The sequence below is a fragment of the Chinchilla lanigera genome, unplaced genomic scaffold, assembly GCF_000276665.1.
Source record: "Chinchilla lanigera isolate Chin_1 unplaced genomic scaffold, ChiLan1.0 scaffold00014, whole genome shotgun sequence".
In the NCBI taxonomy this organism is placed as follows: domain Eukaryota; kingdom Metazoa; phylum Chordata; class Mammalia; order Rodentia; family Chinchillidae; genus Chinchilla; species Chinchilla lanigera.
Window position 1 is genome coordinate 20,986,844 of NW_004955415.1, and position 18,216 is coordinate 21,005,059.

Consider the following 18,216-nt stretch of genomic DNA (forward strand, 5'->3'; position numbering starts at 1 on the left):
AAGTAGACTATAAACTTTCCAGGACATCACAGTTTTTGCTTCTCTTTATTCAATGCTTGCCTGGCTTGAATTATGATCTATAAGAGAACAGGATCCTAGAGCCAGGGATATAGCTCAGTGGCACAAGTGCCTGCCTGGCAAGCAGAAGGTCCTGAGTTCAATTTCCGGTACCAAAAAAAAAAGAGAATAGAATCATAATTCCTAGGACTCTGAGCAGAGAATATCATTTTTTGTTTTTGATTTGAAGCTGCTCAAATATATTTTGTAGGTACAGTATGTTTAGGCACTGTTTTAGAGAGTAAGGATTATATTTGATAATACTGAAGTGTTGACTTTATGGTCCTTTGGTTGCATTTCTGTCAAATAAAAGCAATGGGTACCATTTCTTTAAGAAAGAACAAACTATAAGCCCACAGACCTGGATTTTGGTTTCATCTTGCGCATAAACTATCTCTGGGTCTCTGTAAAATCATCTATGGCTATCTGCTTCTATGACAATGGTGGAGTCAGAGCATAAAGATCTCAGGTCTTTTCCTTCCTTGTTCCCACATCTATTGGCATAGAAGGGGATGGGGTCCACTTCCCTGCCCCTTGATGCTAACTGTGGCCATATAACTAGTGTTGGGCAATAAGATGCTAGCAGAGAGGACACACAGAGGCTTGAAACCACCTGTGCTTGTGTGTTCCTCTTCCTTTGGCGCTCCTCTGCCTTGGCCCCGAGAACATGCTGTGGCTAGCCTGCTGGATGGATGGGAGTGTGAGGTGGACACAAGCATCTAGTTCTGATGCATTCCTGTCTCTCATCTAGGAGAAGAAATAATAAGAATGAAAAATTTTATTTACCTCTAAGAATCATTTATTACACGTTCATTATTCATGTTTAGATATCGGCAAGAGTTCAAGACAGCATTCTTATGCATGTATGTGGCAGTCTCAACATAAATCTGATCTGGCCCTAGAATCCTGAGCATACCAAGGACCTGAGGGTAAAATTTGTTGTTGTACACTGCGTCATTGCTTGGAAATGTGAAGTAAATAGAGACAAGTAGGAATATAGGATAAAGAGCAGGTAAACATGACGTGTACCTGCTAATGTCTGGCTGATCTGATTGGTAAGAATTTTGTGGGGAGCTTGACTTGTGCATGTGGGGTGTTTCAGTGTTCATTGGTGCAGATTCAGCCTTGGCTGCAGCTAGAATTAGATGTTGCATGGAGTCTCCTACACCCCACCACCTGTGCCAGTTCTTCAGATTGTCGGGTGTACTCTTTATGGCCATCACTGGGCAAAGCAGCAGAGTAAGTGGCCATGACTGCTTTTTTGTCTGTGCCATGCTTGGAAGAATGTGGAATCACCTCAGTTCCTATGTTAGACATTATCAACCAGAATTATTTTTTCCCGATTTACAATGAAAATGTCTGATTTGTTTGGTTTTAGCAGATTAACTAAACATTAGGACTGTCCAGACCCGATCTAGCTGGATATCTGATACTTTTGTTTCTTTGTCAGTAGATGCCTGAGTTTCTAAGTGCTGTGCGACAGAGGGGGAAGAGAATGATCAAGAGTGTTTTATATCAGGCCTAAACCTTTTATATCTTCACCTCCTTTTGCACTAACCAGTAAACTGAGCCTTTTAGGTTGCTGTGAACCAAACTTACATGCAAAATTTGATGGATCAAAATTCTCACCAGACTTCTCCACAATATATATCTACTGTTGAGATGTTGTCAAAATCTGGTGACATCATCATCATTATATTATTATCATTATCATTATCATTATTATTATTTCACATTGTTAGGCAACCCTGGCCTAAATGTCACTAAAACTCTGGATAGTGGGAGCAGATAAAAGCACTATGCATTTTCTTCCAAGTTTCTAACTTTGGAAGGAATTCCTAGATATAATAGGTATGTGGGAAAAAAATCATGTTGACAGCACAACAATTCATTCACTTCCTAACATGACTAGTCATGTACTGTGCTTTAGTGCAAACAATAAGGTTATTGTTCACATGGGAAAATAAGCAATTTGTTGGAAGGCGAAAAGGTGAAAATGTTCTATAACCTGATTTTGTTTTGTCAGGAGGCACGTCGTCTTGTAGGTCGTCTGAGAAGATGCAGCTAATAGACACAGATTTGGTGATTTGTGAGAGCAAGGGTTTCTTCTAGTTTTCTTACTGCTACTGCATGGGATTTTGAAGTTTGTTTGTATTTGTTTAGATTCAGTGGCTCAACTTTTTCCTTCAGTGGGGACAGAAGAGCTCCATGTCGCACTGTGTGTGTCTGTCTAGATGCAAAAGTTGGAGGGCTTCTGATTGGAAACCTTCCAAGGTGACCACAAGCGGATGAGTTCAAATGACCCAGCACTGTGCAGAAGGAAGCAACTGGTAAGTTCAGCCCATGTTCTGCTTAGAGGACTCCACCAGCTCACCCTTCTGTTTTGGGTTCTCTCCTTTCCTTATCTTGTATTATTTTTTTTATTTTTCTGATCTTGGACCAATGCAGAATGGAGTGGGAAGGAGAGAAGAAAAATCCAACACCCTGGGAGAAATAATAGTTTAAATTGCCCTGTACCATGTCTACTTTCATGTTTCTGAGATCTACAAAATTGCTAAGAGTTCTGTTTCTGTTAATGGTGTTTGGATATTTACAAGCTGAGGTTGTGGGTACTAACTGATCCTCAAACATATATCATTCAGACAGTGTTTAGAGTCTTTATACAACCACTTTCTTTTCTTAATTAAAAAAGTCTTACTTTACGCTGTTGTTTTTCTGTAAATTTGTTAACCTAAGGACTTTTTTTTTTTGCTTAACCTTTAATTTAAAACAATGAAATAAGGCCCAATTTGTAAACACAAAATGGCAGGCACCTAGCTTTTATAGGCCTCTAAAAGGAAAATTTTTGAATACACACACACACACACACATACACACACACACACACACACACAAATTAATAAATTCTTTCCAATCGACTGCTTTGAATGTCCATCCTTCCAAACCAGTAGAATATAATGAAATATCTAAAATATCTAAGAAACACTTAGGCAAATTCTCAAGTAGTAGTGTCTGGCTTCCCAGCCCTTTATACTCTGTCTACAGAAACTTTTGTGGGCGCCATGGTCAGACTGGATGCTTCTTCCTACATTTGTTTATAGGTTCCTCCAGAGTATTTGGATCTCTCTGGTTTCCATCTGAATGTCTGCGGCTGAGAACAACCATGTGAACAAAAATAGTCTAGGGCAAAACAAACTCAGACAGGCTGTAGTGAGCAAAGAGCTGTAGGCTGAAATATCTGCACGGTCATCAGTCAGTGCTAAAAGGAGGTCAGGGGATGCTTCTGGATTTAAGGCCTAAGCAGGCTATGGAATCTTGGAAGGTTTTTATTCTATTGCTATCCATGTGATTTGGGGGATTTGCTAATAGTTCTTGCTGCTAATTTTGAACGCCAGAGTAAATAGTAGTGGCCAGGGAAAAAAGCCCTTTGGAGCTCATTTAAAGAAAACTGAACAGTGATTTTTTTTTTCCCCTGCCAACCTGGGCTTCATCTTTCAACCCACAATTGAGAGAGATGGAGACAGAGACAGATATGCTGCAGTCTGGCAGACAATTTGTAAAAGGACTTACCATTTTCAATTTTATTTTTATACATTGGTCTTGATTACTGTTCCGATGATTATGGTATTCTTTAGTGTTTACTATGTGCCCCTCGTGAGTTATGTCACTATGTTTTCTCCAAAAATACTTATAAGCAAGGACAATCACTAACACCAAGGTACAGATGACAGAGCTGATGCAAAGAAGGTGAGTGGTTTGCAAAGGATATAGAGCCAGGAAGTGGGGAGAATGAATGGATCTGAGTTTAGAAAGGTTGGATCCAAACACCACACCTAGTAGTCACACAGTGTTTTCATTATCCTAGACTTTGTTTCTTTATATCCTTTACTTTCTCCTTTTCCATACAGACTGTCCTTTGAAAACAAATGCCTGGGATCTAGATTAGATTGATCACTCACTGACATGGCTGTTCAGAATGAAGTTTGCGAGATGTTAGAAAATGCAAATGGCTTCTGTGAGCACTATCACCAATTAAGACAGGATCTGATTCTATCCTGGTATAGGTAGCCATCTTGCTATTTTCAAGAAATATTTCCCTTTGGTAATTTTTCACTCATAAAAGCAGTTTGTAAAATTAGCAACACACTGTTTCAAGGAACTGTACAATCTTGTACATTTCTTTAAAAACAAAAACCAAGTATCTATTTGAACTTAGAAATGTCCTATTGGTTTGATCACAGAATCAAGGTGTGAGGGTGTAAGGGTGCATTCTAGCAGGGATGTGGATTGTGTGCTGTGACTTCACCAAGTCCTCATTATGGTGTTGGCATTGATTATTTTTCCTTCTGCAAGTTAAATAGCTTTTATATGCCTCAGCTTGTTCATCTGTACAAGGGAATAATAGCATATCCTACTCCACAGGGTATTATGAGGTTCATCACGGGGCTCATAAACATTTAAAATCATGTGTTCTATCAGAAATTGCTTCAAAATCACTTTTTAAGTATATCTAAAGGCAATAGCACTAAGTACACACCGAATTCACCAAGTATCAGCTATGTACATTTTCTTGAGTAAAATAGCCTAGACTTTTACTTACTGTGATGCAAGATTTATTATGCTCCATGCATTTATCTTGATATAAGTTGGTACTACCCTCAGTGGATCGGAAATATGGATTTCGTTTCTGGTATTGCCTCACACTCTATTCATAAAATTTGTCCTTTGGACTTATACATCATCCTCCCACTATGAAAATGAAATTGCTACCTTTCTATTCCTCATATTGGAGCTACTTGACAGTCAGTGCAAAAAGTTGCTCTCGAGCCCTTATCTCCTGTCCCCGTAAGGAGTCAAGCTTTATTCACAGCCCCTCTGGCAGCTGCTCCATGGAAATTTCCCTTCCTCATCAGTTGTCTTCTGGAGTTTCTACTGATACATCAGCTCTAGCCATAACCTGATTTCACCTGCTCATTTTGTGACCCTTTCATTGCTAAACAAGTTCTTATTTTCCATCTGTTCTTGGAAACAAAAGTGGTTGAGTTGTCCTCTACTTCCAGAGTTTATCCCTGCCTAGTGTTTAAATTCCACCTTCCCTTTGCTTCTGCTGCAGGGCTCTGGGCCCCCATCCCAGCTCACTGAGACACAGTTTCCTTCTGGGGTGTTCCTAACATTGCCATCATGAGGACAGGCAACACTTTCATATACCTGGCTGTGTTTCACCCTCTAAGCTTTTGAAACTCTTACTAAAACAAGAGTTTCTACTTTAACAGGCCTAGAAGAGGACCTAAAATGCTGTATTTCTGACAAACTCCTGGGTGATGCCCATGCTGCCATGAATAGCAAAGCTACAGATCTCTTAAAGGGCCTCTTCACTGTTCTCTGCCTTTTATCCTTACTTCTTCAGTCATCCCTACTGCCAGAGCTGTTTCAAGAAACAATCATGATTATTTAGCATTAGTGACTCCCATAGTTTATAAAAAACATTCAAACATAGGGTCCGTGTCAAGCATTTAGGGCACTCAAAACCTTACTGAATGTTCAAGCATAAACTAGATAAACACTCTTTGTCTAAAATTCTCCTCCACTTTTTGTCATTCTTAATAACCCCTATGTAGGCAGAGTCTTAGATTGTCCCTCCGATTGGCCCTTTCATCTCCTTCTATTCATGGATGATCTGAATTTGATAATCCCTTAATGCTGATGAGCTCCTGGAGTATCAACCTTTTCCATCCCAGCCTGAGCAAAGAATGGGGGCCATTTACAGCACCCACCAAATATCTATCTGTTCATGGGAATTATTCAGACTCAGGCTAATTGGGGGCATGGCCATGCTGGTTGATATACTGGTAGAGCCCAGGCAAGTCAATGAGAGGTGGTTTTATAATAAACCACTTAAAATTTTTTAGGGGATAGTTGGTTTTAAAGGGCTATATACACCAGACTCAAAACTTAGAGGAAAAGAAACTAATCCTCAGCATTCAGAATTCAAAGCAACAGTTGAAGACTACTATCAGCTCTCTCCTTTTGCAGACAAAATTGCTGGAAAAGCATTACCTTGATCCTGTGGGTCTGAGAGAAACGCATTTAATATCTTAAGGGTTTGTGTTTGAGAGTGATTTGACATTGTTGATTCTACATTTTATAGCTCTATGATGAAGGTGTTCATGCCAGTATTTTAATTTCTTCTTTTTCTGTTTTCCATAAATCCTTAGAGCCCAGTATTCATTTAAATACCTTAAGGGTATGTCAAGGTTTGTTCCATTACAATCTGGGCAAATTTCTTATTTAATTTAGTTCACAAAACTTAAACATAATTTTATGAGAGCATATTTATTTGCATACTAATGTAAATGTTCAACTTTTAAAGATGAATTTAGCTATTATTAAATGTAATTCCAAATCACTGAGTCATTGGTTCTGAATCATTCTCTATGGAGTATTCATAATGCCAGCAGCCACTACCTACTTTAGGAAATTAGGATTAAAATAAGTCTTCTATTCTCAACATTCTTTAGATATTTGCACAGGAAACTGGAAAGATTCCTACAATTTGGGACTTCACACGAGGGCTGTTGTAACAAAACAGATATACAGTAGTTTCCAAGATCTCATTTTAACATTTGTCTCAGCCACTGAATAGTGTGTGGTCCTAGACTTTACCTTTTTTTATTTAACTTTATGGACTTGAGTTTCCTCAAGTACAATATGATACAAATGGAAGAAACTTATTCAATCAGAAATATATATTAGCCATGGAGTAGAACATGGGATGTACAGACACTCCTCGGCTTTGACAGCATGCCCATGTAAACCCATTGTAAGTTAAAGAGACATTAAAAATGCCTTACATATACCCAACCTTTGCACATCATAGCCTGGCCACACAGCATTCTAGACGGCATCAGCTCTTTAGTCCTGTGACCTTGTTGTTAAGAGCTGTGGCTGCCTCATCTCTTGAGAGAGTAGCATATAGTCAGCCTGGGCAAAAGTCAAAATTCAAATTTCAGGCATGGTTCCTACCTAATGCATATAGTTTTTGCACCAAGAAAAATTACTCTAAGGTAAACTACCCTAAGTTGGGGACTGTCTTCTGTATATATATTTGTATAAATGTATAGGACTTGTGATATATTAGTGTATCTAAGGTAGAGGACAGAGAGCATGAAAGGATAGCTTTTAAGCTAAAGAAACAGGATTTTCTAGATTTATGTGCTGTGTTCATATCACTTTAAACTTTTGAGGTTCCACAAACTCTTCAGCACTTTTTCCATTGTATGCTCTGGGGCCTTGGCCTATGCATAAAGGTGATAAATATGATCTCCCTCCCTCTCTCTCTGTCTCCTTGTCTCTCTCTCTCTCTGTCTCCTTGTCTCTCTCTCTCTCTCTCTCTCTCTCTTTCTCTCTCTCCCTCCCTCTACCCTTCCTTTTCTTATCCTTCAGAACTCATCCTCAGCAGGTACACGATTAGTCTTGTGTAAGGAAGGACATCCATAGTTCTTGGCCTTGAATTTCTTGCATCTTCACACTATGTTTTGGTGTTTCTTTCTTCATCTATACTATTACTAGTTATAAATTACTTAGGATAGGATATTTTTAAAAAATATCAAATTATGTATAACATCCTAGTAGATACAAAATACACGAATCAATCAATTAAGGAGGATCAGTAAATAATTAATGATGCTTGGTAATGCTGGTACTGTATATTTCTTAGGCCCTTGTTTACAGAGTTCAAGTTGTTCTATAACAATGGGGTTCAGGAATATTCATGTCATTATCCCTGGTAGAACGTTACAGCAGAATTGAGAATTGCCTTTACTTTGCAACCAAAATTCAAACAAAGTGTGTTCGTTTGTAATCCATTCTTCATCCTTGCAATCTTCCCTGATACTCTTAGCCTCCTTTGACTTTAGATCCACAGCTCTGGCTAACCCTTTGACTCTTATTTGACCTTTTACATAATCTGCTTTGATTTTATTTCCTCTTAATGCTTGCCTGATTTTTAAAAATGTTGGTGTGACTGCCCAAAAAAGTATAACTTAATGGCCTTATTAGAAGTAAAAAACACTCATGAAGCAGAAACTGCTTATTGGCTAACCATACCATTCAAGTGGGTGGTATACTAGCTTGTGGTGTGACATCAATGAAAATGTGGGAAAGAGTGGACATTCAAGTTTGGTTTCACTGAGGCAATTATTTGCCAATTACTGCTTTTCTTTGTTAGACATACACATATTTAAATGATCCTGGAGGAAGACGTTGAGAAAGCTAAGCCATAGAGATGCGATGGATCAGCTGTCTTCAACAAGGGCACTTATCAGAATTACTCATGGGCTTTTAAAACACCCAGATGCCCAGATCTTATCCCTAGACATCTGCCTGGGGAGGTCTGGGATGGAATCACCACATCAGGATACTCAAAACCTTCTCCACATTGTACTGGAAAGAAGTAAGGTCATAGCATTGGAAACCTAAGACAATTAGGAGAGATTTGTCCCAAGGACTTCATGATTCTCTCAAAGAGTTATTGCTTTTTAAAAAGTGACCCTGGGGGCCTCAATTGTCTCAGTTCCTGAGAATACTTCTTGAATTTAAGCCTGTTCTCGTAAGCTAAAGGATTTCAGTGAGTACAGAAACAATGCATTAATTAAAAACAACCATTAAGTGGAAACAGAAATGCCAGCAGTCTACTTGTTGATTGTTGACAGATTGGAGTGCACGGATTTGAGCCAGTTCATATCCTATATGTCGGACCAACAGGCAGTAAATGAGTTGATCTTTAAAATTCTGTAACAGACTAATGTATTCACGGACTTTCTCACAAGGTCTGGAAAACAAGGAGGCTGTGTGGTCTACAGAAAAATGGATCAAGACCTTGGACCTCCTCCCAGAGCTGCTACTAACCACATATGCGACCTTGGGCCAATTATTTAACCTTCAGAGTTCAGTTTTCTTATCTGCAAATGCATAGCTTGTATTAATTATTCTCCAAGTCCACTTGCAATTTGAAATATTGTGACTAATATGATTTGTATAATTTCTTTGTAATTCAAAAATGCCTAACAAGGTAATTTTCTCCTTGGGTATAGGGAAAGGTATCAGAACAAAAATTCTGCTGTTATATTTTCACTTGAATCTCATGAATCAATTTTGCGTGTGTGTGTGTGTGTGTGTGTGTGTGTGTGTGTTACCAGCAATCAAACTCAGGACCTTGCGCTTGCCAGGCAGGCACATGTGCCACTGAGCTATATCCCCAGCCTCATGACTCAATTTGATTCGTGTTGGTTAACCATTGCTTTCCAAAGTAATCTACCAGAGCCCCCCAGTTAACACTCATGCTTAGTTTAATTACTCAGCATTTGATTGTCAACATTCATGGAAGAAAGATAAATTGGAATGACTCCAATAGTCATTTTCCATTGAACAAGCTCATTCTTTTTTTAAAAGAATAACCTGTTGAGGGTCATAAACATTTTGCCAATAGTTTGGTGATCCTTCAAAGGGGACAAATCCTTGTAACAAGCATCTACATCAATAGAGAACATTATAGTGTCCCAAGTGTGGCCCTGGTTCTGCCTGTCTCATCTCCTAGTGGGTAAACCACTCTTCTGACTTGTAATGCTGCAAACTTTGGCCTACTTATGTCTGCCTTCTATCAACATTATGTTTGGAAATTCATTCATATGGTAATATGTAGTGGAGATTGTTCATTCTTAGCTCTGTACAATAATTCATTGTGTGTATACACAATTTAATGTTAATAAGCATTGAAGTAGTTTCCAGTGTAGGGCTCTTGTGAATAATGCTGCTAAGAACGCTCTGATCCATGTCTCTTGTCGTTTCTTTTGGGTGCTTCCCTTAGAGTGGAACTGTTGGGTCATGAGGTAGGCAACACTGCTTGAGTGTTTCTATATAACTAACTATAGCTTGGGCTTGGGGTCTTAGATCTATTCCAGCTTTTAAGGGCCAAACTATTGCTTCTTGGCTTAAATATATCAAGGAATCTTATTTGTATACCTGAGCTACAGACACACTTCCTGTGTAATTCAGTTTAGGCTAATATTGAAGTATGTTTTTGTCCATTGAACACTAGTCACATAGTGGCAAAAGGAGCAAGATCCCCATTATACTAGGTAGTACCCATAGGAGTTCCAGTGTCACAATGAGTTTGAAGAAGAATGTTCCTTTAAAGGAAGAAAAAGCAGGCGAGAAAAAAAAAACCACCATGTTCTGCTGCAGTTCCATGTAAAGCCATCTGGGGAATATTAGGCATGGTGGGCCTTTGCTTTTCTTTGCTTTGTTTTGAGTTTAACTGAGGGTACAGACGATGCACTTAGATCCTAGAACAAGGGCCTCCCAGACATCAATCCCTGCGACTGATTGTGAGATTTGGTATATAAACAGTGTTATGGTTCTTTTCTTCTCAGTCCTTCCTGAAGGATCCATTTTTAGGCCTCTCAGAGTCACCTGCTCATTATTTCCACTGCAATTAGGTGGGGCACTTTGGCCCAAAAGGCAGTTCAGATGACTTTGCACTGCTATTATTGGAGATTTGTTTCTGCCAGAGGTCACGTCCACCTTATTAGTTAATGACCTGCTGTCCCTTAACTGGGTAGGAACACGTCAGGTAGTGCATTCTGCTTGGATTAGTGTAAAATCCTCACAAAGTCTGTAGGGAAATAGATGGGTCTCTTGAGGAAAGTGGAGAACCTTTATTTTTTTCTCTCTGGAGAGACACTGGAGGTTTGAGAAGAACCAAGTGAGCAGCAATGTCTTTTCTGGGGGCTTTTGAAGAAACCTGGTCCCATGAGAATACAAGGAACAGTTTCTTTATCAGCTTTTCTGGAAGCAGAACCTGAGGCTAGGTGCATGTGGCTTACTGGGGATGTGTTTTCATTAGAAAGTGGATTGAGAGAAGTGAGGCAAGGCAGTGGAAGAAGCTCCTCAAATTATTCCTTTGCCTGAAATATAAATTATACCAGCCAAGAGGTTGGCAGTACAACGTTTTAAACCTTTTTTCATTTATGTAAGTGAGGCATCAGTAGCTAGTAGGCTGGCAGTGAGCAATGTCCCAGGGAGGAAGCTTCCATTTAGCAGATGATAGTTCATCAGAGATATAGAACAGAGAGGCATTTGTAACCAATAGGATCCTGTGTGTGTGTGTGTGTGTGTGTGTGTGTGTGTGTGTGTGTGTGTGTATGGGCATTGGCCAATTAAAAAAACCCTGGTAGGAATCATCATAGCACCTATAATATGCAAATTTATAAATTTGTGATTCTTAGAGGTTTTTATCACAGTGTTGGGAATACAGAGATTATTTCTTTTTAAACTCTAAACATATGGTTGGCTCCACAGGAAATAACAGAAGGTACTTTATGATGACACCATCTACTTGCCAGTAAGTGTCTGGCTAATTTTTATCACATTTTTCCTGCAAACAACTTTCTCTCTCCTTAATTCTGTGAATGCACTATGCCTTTTTCCAGCTGAAAATCCAGCTCTTATACGCGGCTAAAAACCCATCACATCATTCAGAATTTGGCAGAACTACCTCATCCTTTCCAAAGTACATGCATGTCTGTCACATGTAGCCTTTTATTCTCTTTTGTCTTTTATTAGTCAACTTTCCCGTTGCTGGACACAATAGCCCAAGTGGAAATGTTTGATTTGGGTCATATTTTCAGAGGGTTCAGTCCATGGTCAATTTCAAGGCAGCCCTGTGGTAGAAGGGAGGAGAGGATGAAGGCTGTCTAATTCATGGCAGCTGGGAAGAAAAGCAAGTGATTAGTGTCAGAGAAGAAGAGGTGAGGGGCCAGATACAGTACCCAGAGGCAGGCCTCCATGACCCAAATAGACACACCCAGAAGTGTGCTCAACCAATCCCAAGGGCAGCTCCAATCCAATCATATTGACACAATCAACTTTGTCAAATTCTTTTAGAGCATACGGTTCTTGCCACACAGCTTTACATGTAATTAGATAGGTTGTCTTATCTTCATAAACCAGTTAAAAATCTAGAAGACCCCATATTGATGATTTGAGTATAAAAAGTGATTCCAGGAAGGACTGACAGAGTAATAGGGTAGTGAGACAGAGAAAAGAAGGGAGGCAGGCAATTTGAGGTACATTATTCTGTCAATGACTAGAGCATAATTTCCGAGGATCTCTAGGAGACCATGAAATTCATACCTCAGAATTGTGCCACCTGAAGGGTGACAAAAAGATCATTTATACCCTCTAGTTCTTGTCCATTATTAATGAGGTGTCATCTGGGGGCCCAGGTGCCCTGACACTTCCAGTATGTAGGACCAAGCATGTTTTCCCCAGTAGAGAATGTGTTTGAGGAAAGATGTAGACACTTTTACTAAGATAATTTTAGATTACACAGGGACTGTGAGTGTTGAGCAGATGTGGATGGGGCACTGACACCATCTACCCTGAGCTCCTAGAGACAAAGAATTCATCTAAATCATCCATGCTAGCTCAGAGAGAACATGCAGTGACATCTTTGTTTGATATATTAATCTGTTGGTTGTTGATGGCTGAGAAGTGGTATAATTGAAAATGTGAAACACATATTTACACTAGTAGTCTTGCAAAATTCAAGGCACCTAAGGCAAGAGCTCAGTAGATTAAAGTTAAATTTTTCCAAGATCAAATGTCATTGCATTTGTGCTCTATTGACTGGTAACATTTGTTGTGGTATTCGATGCTATTAAGCTGTCTCATCAATTTGATGGGACTATGTCACAGGCTGTTTGCTCAAATTCACTGTATCTGAGGAATATAGGAATTCTATTTCATTTAGTTAACCTACCACAAGGGCAAATTCCTACATCTGACCTGTGGTTGTCATGGCAGACACTCACAGTTCTCATACAATAAGGCTTAGTGGATTTTTCCAGTTGTTCTTCCTTTAATGTTTGCCAATTTCCTACAAAATAGGTTGATTTTAAGAGGTATTATTTGGCCCTTTTCCTTTATGCATCAACACTGATACACCTACCTTTATGGTGGGAAATTGCAATTCAGTTTCAGCATGTGAACTTCATGTTTTAAACGTTGTATTTCATACTTTTTTGTGCATTCAGAAAATGTGTCTCAAGAGCCTGCTGCTTCCCAAGGACAGCTCTAGATGTTTGGGGTACACTGTTGAATAAGTATTTGTCTGCCATCAGTAGACTTATGCTGCAGTCAGGGGAATAGTGTCATTCAATAAAGGAAATAAAAATTCTATAGATTAAAACTAAGTTTTCCTAAGATTAAGTAAAAATGGAGCTAGGTAGCATAACTAATTAGAAGGTGTGTATGGGTGAAATAATAGCAGGACAAGGGGATAAGGAACATAGGTGGTTGAGTTGTAATCTTTTTTGGGAGGTCATTCTACACAATTTTGAAAAAGTAATATTTAAACAAAGAAGTGAAGAGAAGGAGATTTATGCCTTTTCCCCCCCAATGATTGGATGCTACACAATTTCCTTCTCTTTGCAATATCTCATAAATTCTCTTTTATAAGCCTGCTAGTTCCTGAAATTAACCATTAAACTTCTCTGTCCTGAGTTTTCTAGCCTGTTATTATCCATTTCCTTTTGTCCATAGTAATTCTCTCATGACTGTCTTCTGGCTTTTTCTTACAAGAGTATCATTTCACAGAAGTAAATCCAAGTCCCAAACACTCTATATTTTCTACTGCTAGAATATGTCTTGTTACTACTTTGGATATGCTTAACATTTGCTTTAGCTGTTGTTATGGTTTGAGTCTAGATATTCTCCCAAAGCCTCACGTAGTTATAGGAGGGGCTTTTTCAAAGATGACTGAATCTAGACTGTGTGATGCTGGAATCAGAAGTGTGTGATTATGAAATCAGGCCGCTGATTGGTTTGGTACTGCCCTCATCTCAGTAGGATACAATATAAGGGCAGAAAGTGGCTTGTCTTGTCCCTTCCTTGTTGTTTTGCTACCTTCTGCCTGCCATGAACTGTTTCTCCTCTGCAATGCCACCCTGCCTTGGAGCTAGCTGATAATAGAATGAAACCTCCACAGACTGCAAGCTAAATAAACTTTTCCTCCTTTAACTTTGGGTGTTGGGTACTTTGTCTCAGCAATGAGAAAAGTAATTAAGACAGATGGTAACCTGGTTTTTTTTCACTTGCATTGCTTGGATTATCTTTTTGTGCAACAGAATTTCTGCTTTCTTATTGTTTATTCTCCCTTGCCTCCTCCCACAAGGAAATAAAAACACAGTGGAAAAAACATAGTCTATACATTTTATGTACTTTATTTAACTGATAAGCTTTGATGCACACAGGATCAAGTGACCAGATATCATGTGTGACTTCTTTTCAGTCCAAATTACTTCCCTCCAAGGAACATTTCTAAAGCATGAGCAGTTTGTTCTTATGTTCACTGGGGCTAGGGTAGTCTCCAGTGAGTCTAAGCAAAGCAAAGATTCTACTTCTCCAGAGTGCCCCAAATGGAAAGGCTTCTCCTCACTAGTCATCCTTTCTCTCCCTGTCATGAGATGCTGCAGACCTCAAGTTTCTTCTTGTGGGAACTTTGCCCAGGCTGTCACTTTATTCAAGTTTTGTTTATCCTGTCTGGCCTTCAACAGATATGCAGCACATTGATAGATAATAAGGGATGTATTATTCAAGACCCAAACAACAAGAACAATTCTCTCAATCCATATTGAGTTATGTTGCTTATAAAGACAATTGACTAAAATTGAAATCCACTTTGGTCTCCTTCTCTGGACATATTTGGGGGATTAGGAACAAGTTCTATTGCATTTGCAATTCCTTGGAGCTTTATTTTTTATGACTTCAGTTAAATATAAGTTAATTTATTTCTTCTAAGACCCTGAAAAAATGAATTAGTTTTTTAATAAAAAATGCATATAAATTAGATTTGGACAAATCAAATCCCATCTGAAATGTGAAACAATGGTTCAATTTACAGGAAATTCATCCTAGTCTACAAATAAATCTTTTAAAAATGAAATGCAACTTCTATATGGTTAAGTTTTTCAAATTGATTTCTTTTAATTTGATTTCAACTAGCCTGGGGTTGAGATGAAACAGCCAATAAGAACTTTATTAAAATATTTTGGTACATTTACGAGTATCACACTTAAACCATCAATTAATTAAAATGTATAATTTTGAAAAACATATACATTCTTTACCTTTAATCATCCAGTGGACATAGTGATCTTGTCTGGTGGGTTTCAGGAATTTGCCAGTGTGAAGTAAAGGCCCAAAGTACATGAGCAGTGTACATTTATCTAAACACCTCTAACTGGTCATATTTATTGGGCAGGTTCCTAACTTCAGACGTGGCTCTGTGAAATATTGCCTATACTAATTTAACTTGTTAGGTTGATTTTCCCCCTTGGGATTTCCATTACCAGTGGAAGGACTAATACATGAAATAATACAGCTTCTTTCATTGTCATTTGCCCTTAAAATCAGGAAACACTGGGAAGTATTATTCTTCTTTTCTTTTTCAGAGAAAGACTCACATAACATAGCTCATAAACTCTTTTCTTGGTACCAGCATTACCATAAAATGACAAAATCCAGCAGGAACTATGAAAAGTCAACGTCCCATTTAAAACTACCTCAGGTTGGTACATTTGTTGTTATTGTTGTTACTATTCTTGCATTACAAATGATGGTGAATAGCTTTACTCTCAGGTTCTGGAAGCCTGGACTTACGTCGACATTACTTTATATAATTATGCACGTAATGTACATAAGGTATGTGAGCTGAAGAAAGAACTAGAACAATGATAAAGATTTATTTGTTTAATTTAAATCCAGGAAACCTAGAATGTTGAGTATAGAACTGGCCCATATACAAACCTCTAAGATATATAGTGCAAGAATTATAAGAGCTTTTTTCTCTTTGATTCGTTGAAAAAAATTATGAGGTCAAACACTAGGAAATGTGAAATTATACGATTATAACAATGATTATTATTCCACCAAAAGCATCCTGATATGTATGGCTGCATCTGTTCCCTATTTCCTGAACACTTCTATTTTAGGAGACAGAATTTAGGAAATTAATCAATATGTTAAGGTTTCTCATGTGTTCTCCCATTGGCAAGCTGGTCATAGAAAAGTAGAAACTTCTTGGATTTCCTTAGGGCTTGTCTTTCTTTATCTGTGAAGTGGAGGCAGCACAATACTTTTCTAATGCAATGACTAAACAAAATGAAAACTTTGTTCACCTAAGAATCTCTAAGAATAGGAAGTATCTTTACCTGAGAATTGTATCAAAGATAAAGAAAGATATCATGATGCTGAGAGAATCAAGGTCCTTAGTTCAGACCTGGCCCTTTGCATCTATTATTAGTTCTAAACATCTGGGCAAGTTGTTTCTTTCCCCAGAACTTCCATCCCATTCCTTATGTACTGAAGAGAAGAAAATGTGTTCACCTCTCAAGTGTAAGAATTGGACCAATAAACCCATAAATGAAAGCATGCTATAGAATTCAATAAGCCTGATCATTCAAACCATTGTCATAACTACTGTTATCATTGTGATTATTACTGAATAATAAAATACTGCTTTCACCTTGGGTGTAGGACTTTGGAAGACACTCAGGTTTATCTCTGGAGGACAAATAATCAGAACATTCAGGTAAAAAAATACAACTGCATAAATTATGTTTTCCCTTGAAATTTCCATTTCTTAGTTGATCATCTGTTGTAAAACGTCCCTCAAATGTCTGTAGTTATTTCAAAAGTAAATAAGTGAATTATGCATGCTGCTTCAATGCTTTTATTGTGTCATATTTGGATCAAATGTTTTGCCTACAATCATGTAACTTGCATATATTTTATCTTTGTCAAATATCTAGTATGATGACTTCCCCAGCAGATAAGGAAGAATGAAAAAGAAGTCAAGTGTTCATGAAAATACTGAGTCACCAAAACTCTTGCATGTTGCTAGTAAAATGCAAATTGACAAAAATATTTTGAAAATTGGGGAATAAGATAAACATATGCATTCCCTAGGAACTAGAAATTCTCTACTAGGATTAAATATCTCCTTAGAGATGCATATTTATTTACAACATAGAACAATATTCATAGAAGCTTTAGTCTCAATAGCCAAAAATCTGAGACTACTCTACGTCCTTCAATAGTTTTATTGAAAAATTGATTGCTGCATGTTCACACAGGTGAAAACTCTGTGGTGATGGGACTGTATGCACTACAACAATACAGAACAACACAGGTGAATTACACAAGCATCATGATGAAGAGAAGTATCGAATCAGAAGAATACTGAATACACAGCCCTATCTGAATAACTCTGAAAGCAGGAAAAACAAATCCATGGTGTAAGAAGTCACAGAAATTTCTGTCCTTGTCAAGTGGATATCATAGGGACCAGAAGGCACATACACAAGTGCCTTTTAGAGTGATGATGACACTCCATGTCTTGGTTTGGGTATTGGTTACTAGCATGTGCTCATTGTATAATTTTTCTCCCAGCTTAATATGGCTTCTCTTGGACTCCTGGTCTTAAAACTGAAAAAATGGTTATGAGTGGATACCAAGTTTCATAGAATGTTTGAAACTTAAATAAAATAATTTAAATTTTAGATTAGGATATTTGTGGTTTATTGCCAAAAGGACTACTCTGTAGGAAGTGGAAGTCTAGGGATACTATGGTGATTATTACCTCCAAACTTTAAAGACAGAGTCATGGATGACCAGGTATCTAACATAATGTGGTGAGCTAATTCAAAAGCAGATCTCTGACACTTCAAGCCATCAGGAAGCTCCTGGGAAACACCTCTTGAAGACCAGTTGCCTCCTACAGTTGGTGCCAGCAGTTCTGAGCTCAGTTAGGGGACAGCTGCCTCCTGGTCCACGTAAGCTCCCAGAACAGAGAGCTGTCATTACCCTGGTCCACGTGGAGAGTGTTTTTTCCAGTTAGTTGAAGAGTTTCCTTGAGTCCTTTCAGAGACTGGCATGGCCTGGTAAGTTGATCTTGTATAGAAAAAATGCAAAAAACTGGAAGACAATTTGTTCTCACAAATTATTTTACATGGAATTATTTTTGTCTGGAGATAAAAACAGTTATTCTGAAATGTTTCACTGGCTAGTGGCTAAAGTCAGATTCTCCTTTAGAAACAA

The 18,216-nt window shown here is 38.2% G+C and overlaps 1 long non-coding RNA gene across 1 annotated transcript; it reads left to right on the plus strand.

The window, feature by feature from the left end:
* Nucleotides 1-2,084: 2,084 nt before the first annotated feature.
* LOC102026857 lies at nt 2,085-17,864 on the plus strand. The gene is made up of 4 exons (XR_260307.2): nt 2,085-2,387; nt 15,570-15,685; nt 16,654-16,708; nt 17,253-17,864. It is a non-coding gene; the product is annotated as an uncharacterized LOC102026857 (long non-coding RNA).
* Nucleotides 17,865-18,216: the final 352 nt, after the last annotated feature.